The sequence below is a fragment of the Phocoena sinus genome, chromosome 14 (assembly GCF_008692025.1).
Source record: "Phocoena sinus isolate mPhoSin1 chromosome 14, mPhoSin1.pri, whole genome shotgun sequence".
Taxonomy (NCBI): domain Eukaryota; kingdom Metazoa; phylum Chordata; class Mammalia; order Artiodactyla; family Phocoenidae; genus Phocoena; species Phocoena sinus.
This window is the reverse complement of record NC_045776.1, coordinates 82,246,013-82,266,134: the sequence shown is the minus strand read 5'-3', so window position 1 is coordinate 82,266,134 and position 20,122 is coordinate 82,246,013. Positions and strand designations below refer to the sequence as shown.

The window sequence follows — 20,122 nt, the reverse complement described above, 5'->3', positions numbered from 1 at the left end:
CCACGCAGGTACCACGGGGTGCCGCGGCCGCGGTCTCACCAGACAGAGAGGAAGACTGGAGGGGCTTAGCCACTGCTCGACAACGGCTTGAACGGTTGAAGCCAGTGGGGGCGGGGGGGCTGGGGTGTGTGGCCTCTGCTCCTCCCGACATCACCCCCTTTCTCCAGGATCTGCCAGGTTTGCCCTGTTCCTGCTGTGCCATTTGGGAGCCTTGCTGTCCTCCCATACGGCACCCTATGTGCTAGGACCAGATAAACAACAAGCTATAATCAAGGAATTACGGTCCTCGTTTGAGAAACTCTTGAATGACTATGTAAAAGTGCCCTCGAGATTTCTTTTCCAAGCCATTTCTTTAAAATGCCTTCCATTGCCCCCAGAAGAAGCCTACTCTTTTCAGACCAGAAGCTAGGGCTGTGGATACACCAGGAAGGATTGGGAACAACTAGACAGGCTAGGATGGCATTTGTATGAGGGTGTGAGGTCAGAGGCAGAGATTAGCCCGGACAGCCCCACACGCAACAATTTCTCACGCACTGCGGCTTTAGTAGGCTGTTCATCCCTAACATATTCAGTCTGCAGGATTAGTAGATGATTTTCCCTCCCGTAGCACATCCCTAGAGATGGGCCATCTCCCCCACCTATTCAGCAGCCCCCCAAGGAGCGGCCAACGCCAGCCTAAGCTGAAAACGACAGCCCACGAATGCAGGATGTTAAAATGCTTGTGTGGGTCACAAAGAGTGTCTCTTACAGCAGATCAGGGCCGTTCACAAATTAGGCTATGTGTGTGCTACTTTATTTAATTAGGACACAGTCGGCTTCTAGCAGAGGCTCTGCTGAGCCTGACCCACGGTTGGGAAAGTATGAGGCTGAATACATATAAATGCTCTTTCAGTTTCTCAGGGTCGTGGTCAAGACCGAAGCTCTCAGGCCGCTTTGACTAGACAAACAGATAACAACATGTGGAAACGTTTCGTGAAACTGGCCTCGCTCTTCCCTTCCATTCTGGCATTTAAAGCTTAGCCTTGGCTTCTACAGACACAAAGGTGGAGGTTGTTAGCTCAGGTGACCGGGCAGCTCAGGCTGATGAGGTGCTTCTAGTCCTTAGGAAGAGGGATGGGAGAGGGCGTGTTCTGGAGTCCATAGGGCATTTGGATAAACTCTCCCTGGCATCTTGGAGGCCTTTCCAGAGAAGCATGAATTCCACCTCTGTGAGCGGGGGATATAATGACTTTAACACAGAGTCACAAAGAGCAACGAGCAGCATGGAAACCCAGGTGCTTTCCTCTTCCCCACCTCTCTGAGACGGCACACAGGCTGTGCAGTCCTTGGCCAGATGGGGCAGAGGCGGTGGGTGGGGCAGCGGTTATGAGCACAGGCTTCGGAATTGCTGCCTCACGTGGGTTGGAGTCCTGCTGTGCCACCTGATCTTGCGGCAGCTTCACAAACCAACCGGGCTTCAGTTTCTTCTGGGGATGGGGAGAGTGACGGTCACAGCCTCGCAGGGTTGTAGCCCCGACTAGATGAGCTGGTGAGGGGAAAGCACTGCCCAGGCCCTTCACAGAGGAGGCATTCAGGCCTTAGCTGTCGGGATTTCTGGCTGTTTTGCAAAACTAATGCTCACCCACTTTCCCTCCTCCTTACACAGCAGCAGGAAGAGAGAGGAGTGCCGGAATCCAGCCAGTACCAGACGCCGTGTTTCGCTCTGAACCCCCAACTGCCATACAACATCGACAGCTCAGCCACCTTGCCTTATTGCAGAGCGATCAAACCATTTTTCGATAACAAAGCTCAAGTTGTTGCCGTCATAGACCATCTCAGTAAACTCGAATTTCGACATGAACCAGAAACAAAAGTTTCTGTGCCTACAGATAGCTTTAAATGTAAAAGCTTCATCGTGCCTATTTTAAAAAAGTTTTCAGAGTGCCTATCTGTTTAAATCATTGAACACTGGAGCCCAGTAGGTCATTTAAAGCCATCTGGTTGAACCTGGTCCTTTTGGAATGGCAGAAATGCGTGAAGCCTTAAAAAAAAAAAAAAAAGTGACAGCTAAGTGTGAGAATTCTGCTGTGAGTTATTAAGTAAATTATTCTAATTATAATCTCAATGAAGCCTCAAAATTGCAAGTCCTGGGAGGACTGAGATATAAATGTATGAGCTACCTTGAGAAAGATTTCAAGTTATGTCATTGTTATTTATAGAATGTTTTTTGTCTGAAGACTTAAATCTTATTATACTCTTGGGATGGCAGGAGGTGGCAGCTATGTTAATTTATTGATATTTATCATATTGAGATTGTTAATGCTCCTTGGAGGAGCCCTTGGAAACCATTTAATAAATGATATTGAATTTTTCTCATACTCTGTTTTGCATTTTGTGTGTGGGTGAAAACTGGTGACTGGGAATCCAGGCAGGTAGTGTTCGGCTGAGGGGGCTTGGGACGTGTTGTAGAAACAGCCACTCTCTGTCACTGCTATTTCTCCTCATTGGACAGGCTTAGTGCAAAGAATATTAATTCTAGCAGCAATAACCTTTCACTGGGCATTTTCTTGCCAGGGCTTGTAAGTTCCACTCTTGTCCTCTTTTTATAGGTGGGGAAACTGAGGCAAGAAGTCATTTCTGTCACTTGTCCAAGGCCACATGGCTGTTAAGTGGCGGCACCCAGATTCAAGCCTGCTCTTCACCACTCTGCCAAACTCTGTCCCTCCCTGGGCAGCAACTAGGTCTTTGAGGCACTTAATACCATGCCTGGCACAGAGCAATCATTCATGTGTCTGGTACTGCCTGGTACCCCACTGGATTTCCGGTGCCTCTGCTCCTGCAAAGGTCTGTTCCATCATTTCACCAGTAACTTCATAGCCAGGGCCAAGGATTGAATCATTTGAAGAGATGAGTCCACGGCTGTTAACGGTTCCGAGAGATCATCTGGACCAACGGTTCTCCAAGTGTCCTCTCTGGGTCAACAGCATCACCTGGCAACACGTTAGAAATGCAAATCCTTGGGCCCCACCCCAGACCTACTGCATCCGACACTTTGGGGGTGCAGCCGGCAACCTGCGCTTGAACGAAACCGCCAGGTGATTCACATGCGTGCTCCAGCCTGAGAACCACTGATCCTGAGTTGACCAGCACCTTCATCTTCACCTTAACTGGGAGGAAACTGAAGCCCAGAGAGACAGTATGATTTGCCCAAGTTCTTGTGTGAGGGGCACGAGGTTAGGACTCCGAGATATGCAGTCCAGCCTTGGTTTCTTCTCATTCTTACTTTTGTGGGCATTTCTGTTTTCTTTTTCTTTTTCGGCCATGCCACACAGCATGCAGGATCTTAGTACACTGACCAAGGACTGGACTCGGGCCACGGCAGTGAAAGCACCGAGTCCTAACTACCGGAGCACCAGGGAAGCCCCTCTTGTGGGTATTTCTACTCCAGACCCACACCAGGCTTGTAAAGCCCCCGAATGTCCCAGCCCCCAATGACAATGTTTTGGTCAATCCTTCCACAAACACCCACTGTGGTTGGCTGGACATCTATCGTTCTTTTTGACTGTCCTATATTGGAACACCTTTACTATTATTAGAAAAATTATCCAAAAGAGGGAAATAAGGCAGAAAGATGAGCATATGTCCCCCCAAAGAATAAAACTAACATCTACTACTCTGTAGTGATATAAATAAATAAATAGAGGAAAAGGAAAAAATGCTCCTTACAGAATTCTAGTTAATAAACATAGAAATGAGGAAAATCACCATGAAGCACCACAGCAGTGATTGCTGCAGACAAGACCCACAGATGAAAGCCGAAATTAATGGGGGAAATGGAGGAGAAACAGGAAATTTGCATAGCCTCCCAATATTTACTAATTATTGTGGTGGTTTTACCTTGTGTCCACGAATTCTTTGATATGCCCCCTCCAGGAGGTGCAGCTGGACACCACTCCCCTTGACAGTAGGCTGGACGGTGGCTTGCTTCTAAAGCACAGAGTAGGGAAGCAAAAGACAGCAACTCAGCAGTGGAGACACGGCTGACACCTCCCTGAGCAAGGGGGCAAGGTCAACACCACCTGTAGTGACATAAACACCTCCAGTCAGGGTGTCGGGTGCTCCCGATAAATCATGATGGGAAGGGCAACCCCTCACCTCTGTGGGACTCTTCCCCCAAATCCACAAGCCCAGCGTCCTCCTGAGAAAATATCAGACACACCCAAATTGCGGGATAATCTGCAGAAACCCTGACCAGTCCTCTTCAAAAGGGTCAGGGTCAGGAAAATCGAGGAAGACTGAGAAATTATCACAGAGTGGAGACCAAGGGGACATGATCATTGGACGCAATCTTGGAGGGGATTTGAAAAAGATATTAGTGAAAAAACTGGTGGAAAAACCCAAATTAAGCCTGTACTAGTGTTAATTTCTTAGTTTTGATAGATGTGGCTGGGTTATGTAAGACTTTATATTTAGGAGAAACTGGAGAAGGGTGTATGGGAACTCTGTACTATCTATAACTTTGCTGTATTTCTAAATTTATTTCAAAATAAAACATTTTTTTAAAAAAATCCAGGGGACTTCCCTGGTGGCGCAGTGGTTAAGAATCCGCCTGCCAATGAAGCGGACAAGGGTTCAATCCCTCGTCCGGGAAGATCCCACACGCCACGGAGCAACTAAGCCCGTGGGCCACAGAGCCTGTGCTCTAGAGCCTGCGAGCCACAACCACTGAGCCTGCGCACTCTAGGGCCCAAGTGTCACAACTACTGAGCCTGCGTGCTGCAACTACTGAAGACCTTGCGCCTAGAGCCCGTGCTCCACAACAAGAGAAGCCACTGCAATGAGAAGCCCACACACTGCAACGAAGAGTGGCCCCCGCTCGCCGCAACTAGAGAAAGCCTGCGTGCAGCAATGAAGACTCAATGCAGCCAAAAATTTAAAAATTAAAAAAAAAAAAATCAAGTGCCGCTGACTCACAGAGAAGAGGAAAACAAGTAATCAAGGGTCACAGAGAAGAAAACACTAATATGATAATAGGACTTACTTTTCTCAGGGGGAACTTTTTGAGACTGAGCTCAAACTTTAGAGCTAAAACGTGCTCAATTTATAAAGGAAGAGTCAGGAACATAAAGCTGTAAGAAAAACACTTTTAAGCAAGGTCATATTCTTATTCTGGAGATTTAAAACATGAGAGGAAAAATCAAAAGGAAATAGACAAGGCAACGGATAACGAGAGACAGAAGAGAGGACGAGGAGAGGGGAGAGGAGAAAGAAATGCTTCAATGTGAAAACAAGAAATCAAACAGCCCGTAAATGTGAAACTCGGCTGAACCTCACTGAGTAACCGAGAAAGGCAAATAAACAGAAGGCTCTCTTTCCCGCCCATCCAATCAGCAGAGGTTTTACAAGAGCTCGGGCTTGATGATGAGGCTGTGAAAGGCCTACTCACCCACTTCTGGAAACAGGTGCCCGTCTTATAAAAGGATGCTATCCCTCACTGGGGAACCCTCCCCGGGTATTCTCTGCTCACGGAATTTCCTAAGGAGATAATCGTAACTGGGACAGGATATACACACTGATGTGTTCATAACAGCATTAATGAGAAAACAAACAAGGAAACAAGAGTGGAAGCAACCTGTGTTAGTCGAGGCCATCCGAGGCGCAGATCCGGAGACGGGATTCGCCGCGAAGAAAGGTTGATCCGTCGACAAGCCCGTAAGGGGAAGTGGGGGAGGAAGAGGCAGGCCTGGCCTGCGCTGAAGAGAAGAGAGAAGGCAGGAGGGCAGGAAGCGGCATCTCACCCTGAGGTGCTTTGCTGAGAGAGATCAGCAAGGCCGTCAGGAAATCCTCCAAGTCACTTGTCAGAGGGACCTCGTGCCTCCCAGGAGTGAGGCAGCCTCAGTGTCCCTGCCGCCCTGTCACTGGCTGGGAGGGGCCTGTGGGGGACAAGGGCCCTGTGTGATGGGCCGCTGGGCTTCAGAGCACAGCAGCTGGGACCCCCAGTCCACTAGCTTCTCAAAGTAGGAGATCTGAGAGGCACATTTTCACGGCTGCCATGTGACCCAAGTGACTAAAAATAAGGAAATGGCAAAAAACCAAAAAACAAAAAAAACCCTATTGTGTCTCTATAAGATGGTATTATGTGGCTATTCAAAACCATTTCCTCAAAGAATACTTAATGGTACGGTAAAATGCTCCAAATGTGATGTTTACAGAAGCAGGATACAAAACTGTACCTATCATCATTCTCGTTGAGTTTAAAAATGTGTGTATATACCTATATAGTATAGGGACAGAAAGCAAGACTGGAAAAAAGTTATCTTTGGGGATGAGGATAATTTTCTTTATATTTTTATGGACTTTCCAAATTTTCTAAAATTAATATGTATTATTTTAGAAATCAGTAAAATAAACACACTTTAAATTTTGAAATAAATAGCTGTCAGAGAAGAGAGGCTGAGAAATGGAGAGCTTTGAAGGGTTTTACGCATATGGGTAAAGGCTGTCCCAAGGCTGTTCACCACAGTAGTGGGCTTGTAAAGTTTGTCATTTCTTCTCACTGATCTCTGAAATTAGAGTTCCCTGTTCACAGCTCTTCATCTGCTCTTCAGACTCCCAGCTGAAGGGCACAACCGAAGCACAGCATCATCAGGGCGGATTAGTCCTTGCATAGTATAACCGATTTTTCAGTGTAGCCAATATTACTTCTCTCAGCCCTTCTACGGACTCTCCAAAACTATAGTATTTTATAATGAGAAGGAATATTCAAAACGATACTTCTGAGGCTCTGTGACATCCCAACTCTATTAATTTACTTATTCAAGGGCCCTGGAAACATTCTTCCCCCAGCAGCATTGGTGTAAAAGCAGATATTCTTGGCTTCCAGTGTCTGGTCCTCTATTTAGGACCATACGTAACTTTACATAAACTACTTCCTCTCTCTAAAGTATGCAGTTTAGCTGTGTGTGTCTGTATGTAAGTATATTCACAGGGTTGTGCAACCGTCACCACAATCCATTTCCAGAACATTTTCATCACCCCCAGAAGAAACCTTGTACCCTGTAGCAGTCACTTCCCATTCTCCCTTCGGCCCCTGGTGGCCGCTAACCTACTTTCTGTCCATGGATTTGCTTATTCTGGACACTTCACAGAAATGGAATAATACAATACGTGACCTTTTTAGTCTGGCTTCTTTTACTGAGCATAATGTTTTCAAGATTCATCCATGTGGTAGCCTGTGTCGGTACTTTATCCATTTTTATGGCTGAATAATATTCCACTTCATGGATATGCCACCTTTGGTTTATCCATTCATCACTTCAAGGGCACGTGGGTTGTTTCTGCATTTGACTATTATGAATAGTGCTGCTATGAATATTTGCACACAGCTATTTCTTTGGAACATGTGCTTAGGAATGGAATTGCTGAGCCACATAATAACTCTGGAGTTAACTTCTGGAGGAACCACCAAACTCCCCCACAGAGCCCACACCATTTTAACATTCCAACCAGTCTTGTGCAAGGATTCCAATATCGCCCGCCACATCCTTCACAACACTTCTTATTCTCCATTTGCTTTGTTTTGTTTTGTTTTTATCATCACCAGCTTGGAAGGTGTGAAGAGGCATCTCCCAGTGTCCTTTTTTCTTTTTGCCGTACGCGGGCCTCTCACTGTTGTGGCCTCTCCCGTTGCGGAGCACAGGCTCCGGACGCGCAGGCTCAGCGGCCATGGCTCACGGGCCCAGCCGCTCCGCAGCACGTGGGATCCTCCTGGACCGGGTCACGAACCCGTGTCCCCTGCACCGGCAGGCAGACTCTCAACCACTGCGCCACCAGGGAAGCTCTCACAGTGTTCTTTTTTTTATTTTTTAATTTAAAAAATTTTTTAATTTTTTTGTAATAGGCAATGATAAAAACTATCATTTATTGACTGCCTTGTGTTTTACACACATTATCACACTCAATCCTTGGAACATTTTAGTACTGTCATCAACATTTTATACATGAGAAAATCATGATTCAGAGATTTAAGTAGTTCTTTAGCTGGTGGTGCTACTCCCTAAGCTTAAGAAGCAGCTAAGCTGAGATCAGAACCGAGGTTTCTCCCACTACAGAAACCAGAGAGCTGAAACATTTTGCTCTATCGCCGAAAAAGCTTCTGAGGCCCTTTGTCAGCGGTTCATGGGAGGCTCTGCTATTTCTCTCTCTCTCTTTTAATATTTATTTATTTGGTTGCTCTGGGTCTTAGTTGTGGCAGGTGGGCTCCTTAGTTGCGGCAGGCGGGCTCCTTAGTTGCAGCACGTGGGCTCCTTAGTTGGGGCATTCGAACTTTTAGTCGCAGCATGCGTGTGGGATCTAGTTCCCTGACCAGGGATTGAAACTGGGCCCCCTGCATTGGAAGCTTGGAGTCTTAACCACTGCACCACCACAGAAGGCCCGGAGGCTCTGCTTTAGAAGGACAGATCCAACTAGCATCCCACAGTGACTTGTGCCCTCTGTATTCAAGTTCACTCCATTTTCACCTCTCAACTCTATTTAGGAGAAGATTTTTTTCTCCCAAAACCACCTCTTTTTTTCCCCAAAATATATATAGAAACAGACCCACAGACATAGAAAACAAACTTATAGTTACCAAAGGGGAAGGGGAGGGAAGGATAAATTAGGAGTTTGGGATTAAAATATACACACTGCTATATATAAAATAGTTAACCAACAAGAACCTATTGTATAGCACAGGGGACTATACTCAATATCTTGTAATAACCTATAATGGAAGAGAATCTAAAAAAAGAATAGATACATATATATGTATATGTGTATAACTGAATCACTTTGCTGTACACCTGAAACTAACACATCATAAATCAACTGTATTTCAATGAAAATTTCTTTAAAAACCCACAAAATATATATATTAACACATTCATATGAAGTGATCCTCACGATTATTTCCACATCTTGTATCTCAACTTTCCGCCTCTGCCCCTCCACTTCTGAGGGATGCTACAGGCACGTGCTTGCTAGTCGTGGTTCTCCACGTCATCTCCAAATGGAGATAAGGTCAAGGACTCCTATCATTTGAAAAAGACTTTGATTGATTCTGACACTTCTCTCTGATCTCCCCAACTTGAGAATCATTGTTTTATCACTCATGTGTCTCTATAAAGGGCTGTCTTTCCTCATTTTTAAAGTTTTTTAAAAAATAAATTTATTTATTTATGGCTGTGTTGGGTCTTCGTTGCTGCGCTCAGGCTTTCTCTGGTTGTGGCGAGCAGGGGCTACTCTGCGTTGCAGTGCGCGGGCTTCTCATTGTGGTGGCTCCTCTTGTTGCAGAGCATGGGTCCTAGGTGCACGGGCTTCAGTAGTTGTGGCACACGGGCTCAGTAGTTGTGGCTTGAGGGCTCTAGAGCACAGGCTCAGTAGTTGTAGCGCACGGGCTCAGTTGCTCCGCGGCATGTGGGATCTTCCCGGACCAGGGCTTGAACCCATGCCCCCTGCATTGGCAGGCAGGTTTTTAACCACTGTGCCACCAGGGAAGCCCTCACAGTGGTTTTTAATATGCATCTCCATAATGACTGACTAATGATGTTGAGCATCTTTTCTTGTGATTATTGGCCACTTGTATATTTTCTTTGGATAAAGATCCATTCAAATCCTTTGTCTATTTTTAAATTGTCTTGTCTGTTTGAGTTGTAAGTTTTTTTTATATGTTCTGAGTACCAGCCCCTTGTCTTATATATGATTTGCAAAGGTTTTTTCCCATTCTGTGGGTTGTCTTTTCACTTTCTTGATAGTGTCCTTTGACACACAAACATTTTTATTTTTGATGAAGTGTACTCTATTTTTCCTTTGGTTGCTTGTGCTTTTGATGTCATGTCTAAGAAACTGTTGCCCAGTCCAAGGTCATGAAGATTTAGACCGGTTTTCTTCTAAGACCCAACATCATTTACTGAAAAGATTATTCTCTCCCCACAAGAGTCTTGGCATCCCTCTCAAAAATCATTTGATAATAGGTTTATAGGTGTGTTTCTAGATCTCGATAGACTAGAATTCCATTGATCTACATGTCTGTTTTAATGCCAGTATCACACTGTCTTGATCGCTGCAGCTTGGTAGTAAGTTTCTGAATTGGGAAGTGTGAGCCCTCCAACTTTGTACTTCTTTTTCAAGATCGTTTTGGCTATTCTGGGTCCCTTGCATTTCCATATGAATTTTAGGATCAACTTCTTCATTTCTGCAAAAAAAAATATATAGTTGTAACTCTGATAGGGATTGCACTGCACCTTGTAGGTCACTTTGGGGAGTATTACCATCTTGGCAATACTGTCTTCCAATCCATGAACACCGGATGTCTTTCCATTTATTTAGGTCTTCTTTAAATTTTTGTCAACATTAAAAAAAAATTGAGGTGAAATTTACATGAGATTAACCATCTTAAAGTGTACAATTCAGTGGCATTTCATACACTCACAATGTCACGTGACCACCATGTATATTAAGTCCCAAGAACACTGTCATCCTCCCAAACGGAGACCCCGTACCCATTAAGTACGCTCCTGCTCTCCCTCCCCCGACCACATCCAATCTGCTTTCTGTCTCTATGGATTTGCCCGTTCTGGATATTTCACTTATATGGGCTCATACAGTGTGCGGCCTTTTGTGTCTGGCTCCTTTCACGGAGCACCATGTTTTTGAGGTTTATCCATGTAGTAGCCTGTGTCAGTACTTCATTCCTTTTCATGGATGAATAATAGTCAACAATGCTTTACAATTTTCAGTGTAAAAGTCTTAGACTTCCCCGATTAAATTTATTCCTAAGTATTTTCTTCTCTCTGATGCTATTGTACATGGACTTGTTTCTTCATTTTTGGGTTGTTCATTGCTAGTGTCCAGAAATGCAGCTGATTTTTGTATATTGACCTTGTGTCCTAGGACCTTGCTGAACTCATTTACTAGCTCTAATGTGTATGTGTGTGTGCGTGTGTGTGTATCCTTTAGGGTTTTCTATGTTAAAGCATCGTGTCATCTGCACAGAGAGAGAGTTTTACTCCTTTTTTCCAGTCAGAATGCCTTGAGTTTCTATGTCTTGTCAATCTGCCCTGACTAGACCCTCTGGGACAGTGTTGTCCAGTCCTAGTGAGAGCAGGCATCCTTGTCTGCTTCCTCTCTTAGGTGGAAAGTATTCAGTCTTTCACCATTAAATATGTTCACTGTGGGGTTTTCGTAGATGCCTTTATCAGGTTGAGGAACTGCCCTTCTACTGCCAGTCTGTTGAGTGCTCTTATCATAGAGGGTAAGCCTTCGTTTTCTCCAGTGTAAAAAGAGGATAATTATCCCCACCATATGGGGTCTTTTGAGGATAACAACAGGTTATGTAAAGATGTCTAGCCTGGGGGCTGGCACGTGTCGGCTGTTACCATTTGCAGGAGGCGCTATAGTCAGACTCACCTGGGCCTGCAGCTCAGCTTCGCACTCCGTGATGATGCCCTTGGGCAAGTTCTGTGACTCTCTCAGCCTCAACTTCCTTATCTCTACAGTGGGGATAATCACAGTACCTATTTCATAGGGCTGTTGCATCATCCCTGGCAGGTAGCAGTAGATATGACTTAGATCATAAGCTCAGGACACCAAAGCTTTGTGCTCGGGTAGATGACTGATAAAACGAGATGTGGTTCCTACCTTAGGAAGAGGTGATGTAATGAAAGCAGTACTGACATTTACAGCACCAAGCAAAAAAAGGTAGCATGTGATGTAAGTGACAGAAATGGAGCACTGGTGGTAGTTCAGAGTCCAAAGTGGGGCGGACCAGGCCAGGGCAGGCTACGGAGAGGAGGAAGCATCGGGCCTTCCGGGGGGCGGGGGGAGTGCTCGCAAAGGAACAGAGGGAAGAAGTGCGGGGTGTGACTGCACAACCACAGGGAGTTCGTTTCGCCTGGAACCTGTAAGGGGAGACAGTGTCAGTGCTGAGCTGAAGGCCAGGCTAAGGGCAGGGCTTTGTTCTAAAAGAGCAGTAAGTTCTCAAGGGCTGGGAGGGGGCAGATTTTTTGACAAAAGGATGGGTGTGGTGGGAAGCTCCATGCTATTTCCTGAACTTTTCAGGCCAGAGCTGGGAAGTTTCACTGGGGAGTAGCTCAACTCTGACCCGTACCAGCTGGGCCCTAGGTGAGGCCCGGGACCACGGTCAGCGACGTTCTAGAGAAAGAATTCACAGCACAGGATCTGACAAATGAAAAGGGGGCGGGCAGGATGCTGTGGGGAAGGAGAACTAGAATGAGTCCAGTGTCCTACAAAGGAGGATGGTCTTATATGACATCACTTATATGTGGAATCTAAAATATGGCACAAAGGACCCATCTACAACACAGAAACAGACTCATAGAGGACAGACTTGTGGTTGCCAAGGGGGAAGGGGGGAGGGAGAGGGATGGACTGGGAGCTTGGGGTTGGTAGATGCAAACTATTACATTTAGAATGGAGAAACAACAAGGTCCTAATGCATAGCACAGGGAACTCTATTCAATATCCTGTAATAAACCATAATGAAAAGAATTTGAAAAAGAATGTCTACATGTGTATAACTGAGTCACTCGGCTGTACCGCAGAGATTGGCATGACATTGTAAATCAACTACACTTCAATAAAAAAGAAAGGGAGGATGGTCTTAGCAATGCCTTAATAAAAACGGGGAACTTTGGAAGAGGGGACGGGGGAGAAGGTGGGAAGGAAAGAAGAGTAAGAGGAGCTGACACTGGAGATGCTGATTATAAAACAAGCGCCCTGAACCCCTACAGTGACCCAGTGGGGCAGGCGGAATTACCGTGGGGATTTTTTTTTTTTTGGCCACGCCTCGAGGCAAGTGGGATCCTAGCTCCCCAGCCAGGGTTCGAACCCACGCCCCCTGCAGCGGAAGCACAGAGCCTTAACCACTGGACCGCCAGGGAAGTCCCCAGGCGTAATTATTGTCCACATCTTACAGATTTTCGGGCCCAGAAATGTTGTCACTCGCAAGGCAGTCGGGAGCTAAAGGGTGAGGAGTTTGGATTTTTCTCTAAATGCGGCAGGAAGCCTCTGGACCATTAAGCAGGAGGAGGACGGTGTGTGGTAGGTGTCTTTAAAAGGATCGCTCTAGCTCTGGGGGGAATTGATGACAGAGGGCAGCGAGAGGAGGAACCTGGGAATGCACGCTGTCCGGACGGGTGGTGGCAGTGGGGGTGGGGAGAAACGGCTGGGTTTGAGCTGGTTTGCGGGACCACTGACAGGACCTCCTGGTAGATCAGAGGTGGGAAGCAAGGGAAAAGGAAGAACGAGGGTGCCATGTGAATCTCCGGCCTGAGTGACTGGGCAGATGGCAACGCCATGTAGGGAGATGTAGAGTATGTGGGAATGAACGCGTTCTAGGCCAGGGAGGGTGAAAGCTAAAGGAAGGCTGGTTATGAGGAGAGAGACTTGAGACGCTTCTGCGGGGAGAGGAAGGAGTCAACCGGAAAAAGAGAAAAGTGCGCGGGACGGAAGAGGCCACAGACGAGCAAAAGCCCCAGTGGAGAGGGAGGGAAGGTTCCATGCGAAGGCAGCTGTGGCGTCTGGTCAACGTTTCTTCCCATGAGACATGCTCTTCCCTGCGGGTCTTGCCCCCCTGCATGGCTGACTCTTGTCCTGCTGGGTCCTGGCTCGGGGGCCACCTTCCAGGGGCCTCTCACTGACCCCCTCCCTGACCCCCTCCCCGACCCCCCAGCAGTCTCCCTGCAGCTCCTCCTCTACGGCACCCCGTGCTTCTCCCCACCCCTTCGTACCAAGACAGACTTTTGTCGTGTCTCCAATAAACTCACCGTGTGTCCCCTGAGCTGAGTACAAATTCATCCTTCAGCACACGTGTCTTGATCAAAGTCTGGAGGAAAGAGAGAAAGCTGGGGGAACTTGTGGCAGGTGTTGTGGCGGGGCATGGAACTGGAGGATCCTTTGTCTATGGGGGGTGGGGAGGGTGTTCAGTTATGCTGGGGACTCAGGAGACACCGATAGGTTGGAATCTGGGCTGCGGGACAGATAAGGGGACAGGTGGGAAGGCCCCATCCCCGCCACAAACCTGTAATGGTACCAACCAGCCCTGTTCAGTCACATCCCCCAGGAGCGACAGTCAGTCAGACTAGATCAAGAGGTTAGACTGTTTGCTGTACAAACCCATATAAGGCATGAAAGTAGACGCTTAGAAAGCTTCTCCCCTTCTCTAAACAATAAGGGTTTTCTAGCTAATGATTCAGTGAAACAGAAAAGCTGATCAATCAGAACTCCCTACGCCCCAGGTTTCTCATCAACTGTGACTTGGTAGTTTTTCACAAAGCCTTCGGGAGTTTTCAAACGACCAACGTTGCAGGCGTAGATGCAATTCTGGAAACAAAAGCACATTTACTATTAACAGATGAAATCCATATGGTGTCTGGGATTTGCTTCAAAATGATGGCGGTGGGGGTGAGTTATATAGCAAACAAAACTGGCCCTGAGTTGGTCATTGTTACAGTGTATGACGGGTAGGTAGGGGTTCACTGCACTGCTCTACTTCTGGGTGTGCTGGAAATTTTCTGAAGTAAAAAGGTAAAACACGCATTGAGTATAATCCCAGCAGCCTACACAAGGCTAAATTCAGAGCTTGACATACAAAACAGAGCTACTAAAGAAGGTAGACTGTGTTCTATAGAATCAAGTCCACATCCAAGATGATACGCTCTCAAATGCCATTTGGTGACTATTCTAATCATATCTACAACCTGAATTACTGAAGTTGATGTTTTATATTAAGTATGTAATCGTAGGAGCCAACCTTAAACCCTGCAGGACACCCACTTGAGCTTGAGCTCTGCACCTGCTGCTTGCCTGCTCCCCCCCACCCCCCACCCCGTCTCGTCAGGCTCCCCACACCCTCCGCCTGTCTGACATGGAGGTACTGAAGGGGCCGCCGGGCTGGTGGAAGGGCCTGGGGCTGAGGGCCACTGGGCAGGTGCCCTGAGCACCTGCTGTGCTGGTTCTGAGCTGGGCACAGCAGTGGCCCTGGGCCTCTTGTTCTGATGGGCCTCAGAACCTGGCGGGGAAGATAAATGATAATGACAAACATGACCAGCATCCGGAGGAAATACAGCTGCTCTGAGGTCTGACTTGGTGTGTGCACGTGTGTGCGCGTGTGTGGGCGAGCGTGCATGCACCTGTGTGTTGGTGGGAGGAACATTAGGGCTGCTTTCTGAAGAACTGACATTTAAGGATTAAAATGGGAAGAAAGAATAGGAGCTATTCAGGAAAAGGGGTGGAGACGGGCAAAGGCCTGCACAGAGGAAAGAGGCCTTGGGAAAACCTGAAGAGTGAAACAAAACAAAGCAAGGAATGTTCAAGGAACTGAAAAGAGCAAAAATGAGCTTGGAAAGGCAAGTAGGGGCAGGATGGGTTCAACGGAGCGGGGTGGACTGACCTTTATCTGGAAACCCTTGAAGGGCTGCGTGGAGTCAGTGCTGTGGCCAGACTAGGACTTCCTCAAGCTCCCACTGACTATAAGGTCGAGGCTACAAGACAGAGAAGGGATGGACGACACCATCGTGTGAACTTGAGAAACGATGGCAACTCCGACTTGGGTGATGATGACTGTGGGGCTGGAGAAAAGTGGATGATGTGTTTGGAAGACATTTGGAGGACAAACTCGACAGGACTTGCTGCTGGAGGAGGGGAAGGGGAGGGGAAGGACGTCACGGATAATCCTCCAGATTCGGTGGAGAGGCCCGTTACAGGATAAAAAATGAACCTTTAGCCTTCTGGCTCTGACCCATGCAGCCTCGCCACCTTGGAAACAACTTTGATTTCTTCCTCTATAAAATGGGAATAACCGCACCACCCACTCGAGAACTGTCCAGAGTGGGGCATGTGGCCCAGTGCCCGACACTGAGGCAGGGAAGCTCCAGTGCCCTGGTCTGTCCCTCTAGACACTCCGCTCTTCCCTCCCCACTTCCAAACCCTCCCTTCTTCTCCTAATTACACCCCAACTATCTTTAAAATCCCATACCTAACATGGGGCTGGGCTCAAAAAGTTAGAAGAACCAGGCTTCCCTGGTGGCGCAGTGGTTGAGAGTCCGCCTGCCGATGCAGAGGACATGGGTTCGTGGCCCGGTCCGGGAGGATCCCACATGCCGCGGAGCAGCTGGGCCCGTGAGCCATGGCCGCTGAGCCTGCACGTCCGGAGCCTGTGCTCCGCAATGGGAGAGGCCACAACAGTGAGAGGCCCGCGTACCGCAAAAAAAAAAAAAAAAAAAAAGTTAGAAGAACCAACTGGACACCCACTGATGAGGTCAATGGAAACCGAGTTCCTTCTAGCCTCAAGGAGTCCATGAGCCACTCACCTCTCTCAGGGTCCCTGGTTCTCACGGCCCCAAATCTGGCTTTGTGTCATGAAGACTTTTTTCCTCGGGGGAGGCGTGGGGGGTTGATCAAACAAGGGCCTGCATATGAACCCACTGCATCTTAGGAGATATGGATCCGGGCAGTTGTTCAGTGAAACAAGCCAGCAGCTCTGTAGAGGGGCCGGCAGCCTGAAAGGGGACAGCACGGCTCATCTTACAGTCACCCTGCCCAGCCCCAAGGAGCTGGGGGCACAGGAAGATGGTAGGGCTAAAAGAAAGGCTTTTAGATTAAACAGAGATCATCAACATCTCAGCACAACAAAGGGACATCTCTGCTGGTCAACTTCCCAGCATTTTCTGTCTACAGTGTCAGGTCAACAGTCAGCAGCCCCCCACCCCCCGCCCCGGGGCATCACCGCAACGCAGCCCCCCCCCCCCCCCCCCCCCGCCCCAACCCTGTGCTGAAGCCAGTGCTGGCCACGCTGGTGATAACCTGTTCTTTCTGGGCACCGGACGCTCGTGACTTCATGTGACCCTCGTGCCCACCCTGTAAAGAGGGCAGGGAGGCTGCTGCTTGCCCGAGTTCCACACAAGGAAACGGGTAGTTTTGTACAAGTACCCCTGGACTCTGTCCACCTGGGAAAGGCCTGGAGCACCTGGCCCTGGTGAGTTCACGGGCAGAATCTGTCCTGTCGGGCCTTTCGGCGGAGGCCCCTCTTTAGGACTGCAGTCTTCTAGGGCCACCTCTGGGGCCCCACTGCCTCAGGCCTGTCTCCTCACTCCCAGCCCCTCGGCTCCAGGCTGCACCCACTTCCCCCAAGGCTAGCACGAGTGAGTCAGGTGTGAGCATCACTCAGCTCTGATCTCAGTAACATCTCTTCCGCTGCTCAACAGGGTAGCAAAGACCACACAGCACAGGCTTTTCAAAAAAATACGGCTTTTTATTGTCTTGGTTGCAAATATAGTTTTTGAACTGCATTGTAGTGTTGAATACAGCTGGTGGAAACTCGCTTTTCAACAGTGGAGCATAAAGGGCCGTCTCTGGATGGCGCAGGCCTGAGGGAGCCTCCGATTCACAAAACTCTTCTTGGGTTTTGTTTTTCTGCCCACAAGGGGTGACTGTCTCCTACCGGAGGCCTGACACAGTCACCAGAGCTCACAACAGAAAAAATGAACCATTTATACAATGAACTGAAACCCAAAAAAGGAAAAGAACGTGCTGTTTCAGCTGTGGCGTTACAAAACAAGCAAAACAAGCCGTGTGAACAGATTCAGTTAAAGCAGCAGCAGGGCACCTCGGGCTGAGGCCGTGGTCCAGCTCCCTCGCAAGAAACACAGCCTGGGCTTCGTGTCTCCCTGGTTGAGCCCTTCCTACCTTTTAACTGTGGGATGTAAACGCTACGGAAATGCATCAGACTTCAGTTTCTCCCAACCCTCTCCACAACCTCAACTCTTGACAGTGGCGCATCTCCGTTCAGAAACCCAGGAGAGAATTCTTCAAATTAGTGACGCCCAGGGTTGACTCTGGAACCAAAAGTTGGACTGGGAGATGGAGCTGAATTTTGCTACATAATTATAAAAGAATTTCACAAAAATAAAATTCCATTAAGTAAACACACACGCAGGGCAAGCGCACACGTGCGCGCACACACACACACACGCACACGCATAGTGAAAGCCAACATTCAACAGGAAAAGTTCCCTTTTCTTTATCAAAGGCTTATTTTCACAAGCCTCGACAGGAAACAGCCCTGTGTGGTGAGCTGGGAAAGCCAAGGCGTCAGAAGGAAAAGAAAACAGGGCAGGTGATCTGTGTGGAGGCACCCGGGGGGTCCTGAGGCTTCTCTCTGCTCCTGGAGCCCCTCCGATCCCCACACCTGCCTGCTGAGCGGGTCAAGGATACGCGACCACTGAAATGTACGTGTTGAAGGTCCAAGCTCCTCCACCCTCCACCCTCGCTGTCCTGTCCTGTCATCTGTGTTCAGACATGGTGACAATCCTCTTTCATGTACGAGGCACCAGGGGCATGGAGCCAAAGACCCCCGCCCACTGCTGCCCTTGAGCCCACACTGGGGCGCCCCAGCTCCCTTCCTTAGCAGGCCCGCCACCAAGGAAGCCAAGCTGCTCTGACAAGCGGTGTTCCAAGACTGCCCCCCTGCAGCCCAGATGAGATAAAACAACCGAAGTGGGGCAGGTTAGCCAGCGCGGGGCTGGGTCCACACTGAGCAAGTGTGCAGGCCGCGGGCAGACAGGCCCCCTGGACAGCCCCAGCTCCACCCTGATGAGCCCTTGTTCAGCTGGACAGTGAGAACGTGTGATCTTGAAAACGACGACGAGCCTGCCGCTCGGACTCACTCATCCAGGTGGAGAGCCGGCTGTACAGGGAGGCGAGGCCCAGGCTGAGAGGAGGCCACCGCACCCCTTCACCTGGGGAGGGACAAGGGGTTTGGCCCCCACCCTGGGATGCCATGTCCCCTAAGAATCGAAGTTTCTCTTTCTATCGGCCAGAGCAATAACAAGCTGGAGGGCTGAGCGCTATCTAGAAAGGGAGGCGGGACCAGGTCACAAGGACAGAGTAGAGGGAGCTGGGTGCACGAGGTCACCCGCAGAGCCCTGCCAGTCCCTCCCCAACGAGACCTGGTGCTCACATCGACACTGACTCCTGACGCCGGGGCTGCTTCTTCCCTTGTGCCCTGAAAACCCCAGCCAGGTTGGGGGCCTGGTGGGAGAGGGGTGACAGCAGGATGTCACCCACCTGAGACCGAGGGAGGGACGGGCCAACCAACTGCGGAAAGCCCCACTTTCCCTGCATCTCCCACACGGTGTCAAACAGCAACCAGCAGTGGGAAGGGAGGTGACGGCACAGAAAGATTTCACAGAAACACTTTCAGAGATTACGTGCCAGACGGGCTTTTTTTTTTTTTCCTTTTCAGATTGATTTTCTTATTCTCCAAAGTGTCAGCATTTTTAAGTCTCTTTTGCGGGAGGAGGGGCAGAAGGAGGGGTGAAAGTGAGCGTAAACAAACTACAGCATCCACTGGAGGCGGTCGGCAGGGTGGTCCCGGGGTCCCTGCATCCCGGCCTGGGACCCCAGGACAGAGGTCCAGGCTAGGCCCCCGTCTGGCCAGACTCATCAGGCAAGAATCCAAGACAAGAAAACTGCCGGGGCAAGAAACAAACGTGTCTGTAGTAAGAGATATGGCTCTGCAGCCCTACAGCCATGATGGTGAGCACCAAGAGAAAAGGATGTAAGGAAATAGCTCAAAACAAAACATGCATCTAGTTAAACGTCTGCTGGGACACACACACACACACACACACGCGCGCGCACGCGCACACACACACACACACACACACACACCCTTCAATGCCTCATACAACCTAACAGCCTTAAATATTTAAAAAAACAGAATCATGAACATTACATCAGCCAAAGGGAGGGAGAGGTAGGCCAGAGAAGGAAGAGGCCAATTTTATATCCCATGGAGCTAAAAAAAAAAAAAAAAAAAAAAAACAAAAACTCCCAGCAAGGGGTGGGGAGAAAGCTAGTGATCTCAGAGAGGTCATGGCCGGGCCGAGCTCCGCGGCCACCACGCGGTTAACGAAGGCACAGGAACTGGGGCGAGGCCGAGGGCTGGACCCTCCACAAGCCCTCATGGCTGGAACGTCTCTGGCTTTCCTTTTTCCCTTTTGAGCCTCACGGAGTTCTTACCACGGTGCTCTTCCACTTTTGAGGGAGACCTCGTGTCCACTCCGGGGCAAGGCTGAGCTCCTGT

General features: G+C 48.7%; 2 protein-coding genes across 7 annotated transcripts in view; both read right to left on the bottom strand.

Annotated features, from left to right (window-relative positions):
• LRRC43 (leucine rich repeat containing 43) overlaps positions 1 to 17,144 on the bottom strand; it is a 39,042-nt gene extending 21,898 nt beyond the window's left edge. Inside the window, exons 1-5 of the mRNA XM_032654074.1 lie at positions 17,003 to 17,144; positions 16,347 to 16,535; positions 15,428 to 15,518; positions 13,803 to 14,358; positions 3,877 to 4,058 (exon numbers count right to left, since the gene is read on the bottom strand). The gene's annotated coding sequence lies outside the window, so the exon portion shown is untranslated. The remainder of the gene's footprint in view (positions 1 to 3,876; positions 4,059 to 13,802; positions 14,359 to 15,427; positions 15,519 to 16,346; positions 16,536 to 17,002) is intronic.
• A 122-nt stretch (positions 17,145 to 17,266) lies between these two features.
• Positions 17,267 to 20,122, bottom strand: part of MLXIP (MLX interacting protein) — a 61,426-nt gene continuing 58,570 nt past the window's right edge. For all 6 annotated transcript variants that reach the window (XR_004345443.1, XR_004345444.1, XM_032603095.1 and 3 more), the window contains one exon: positions 17,267 to 20,122. This exon is cut by the window's right edge. The gene's annotated coding sequence lies outside the window, so the exon portion shown is untranslated.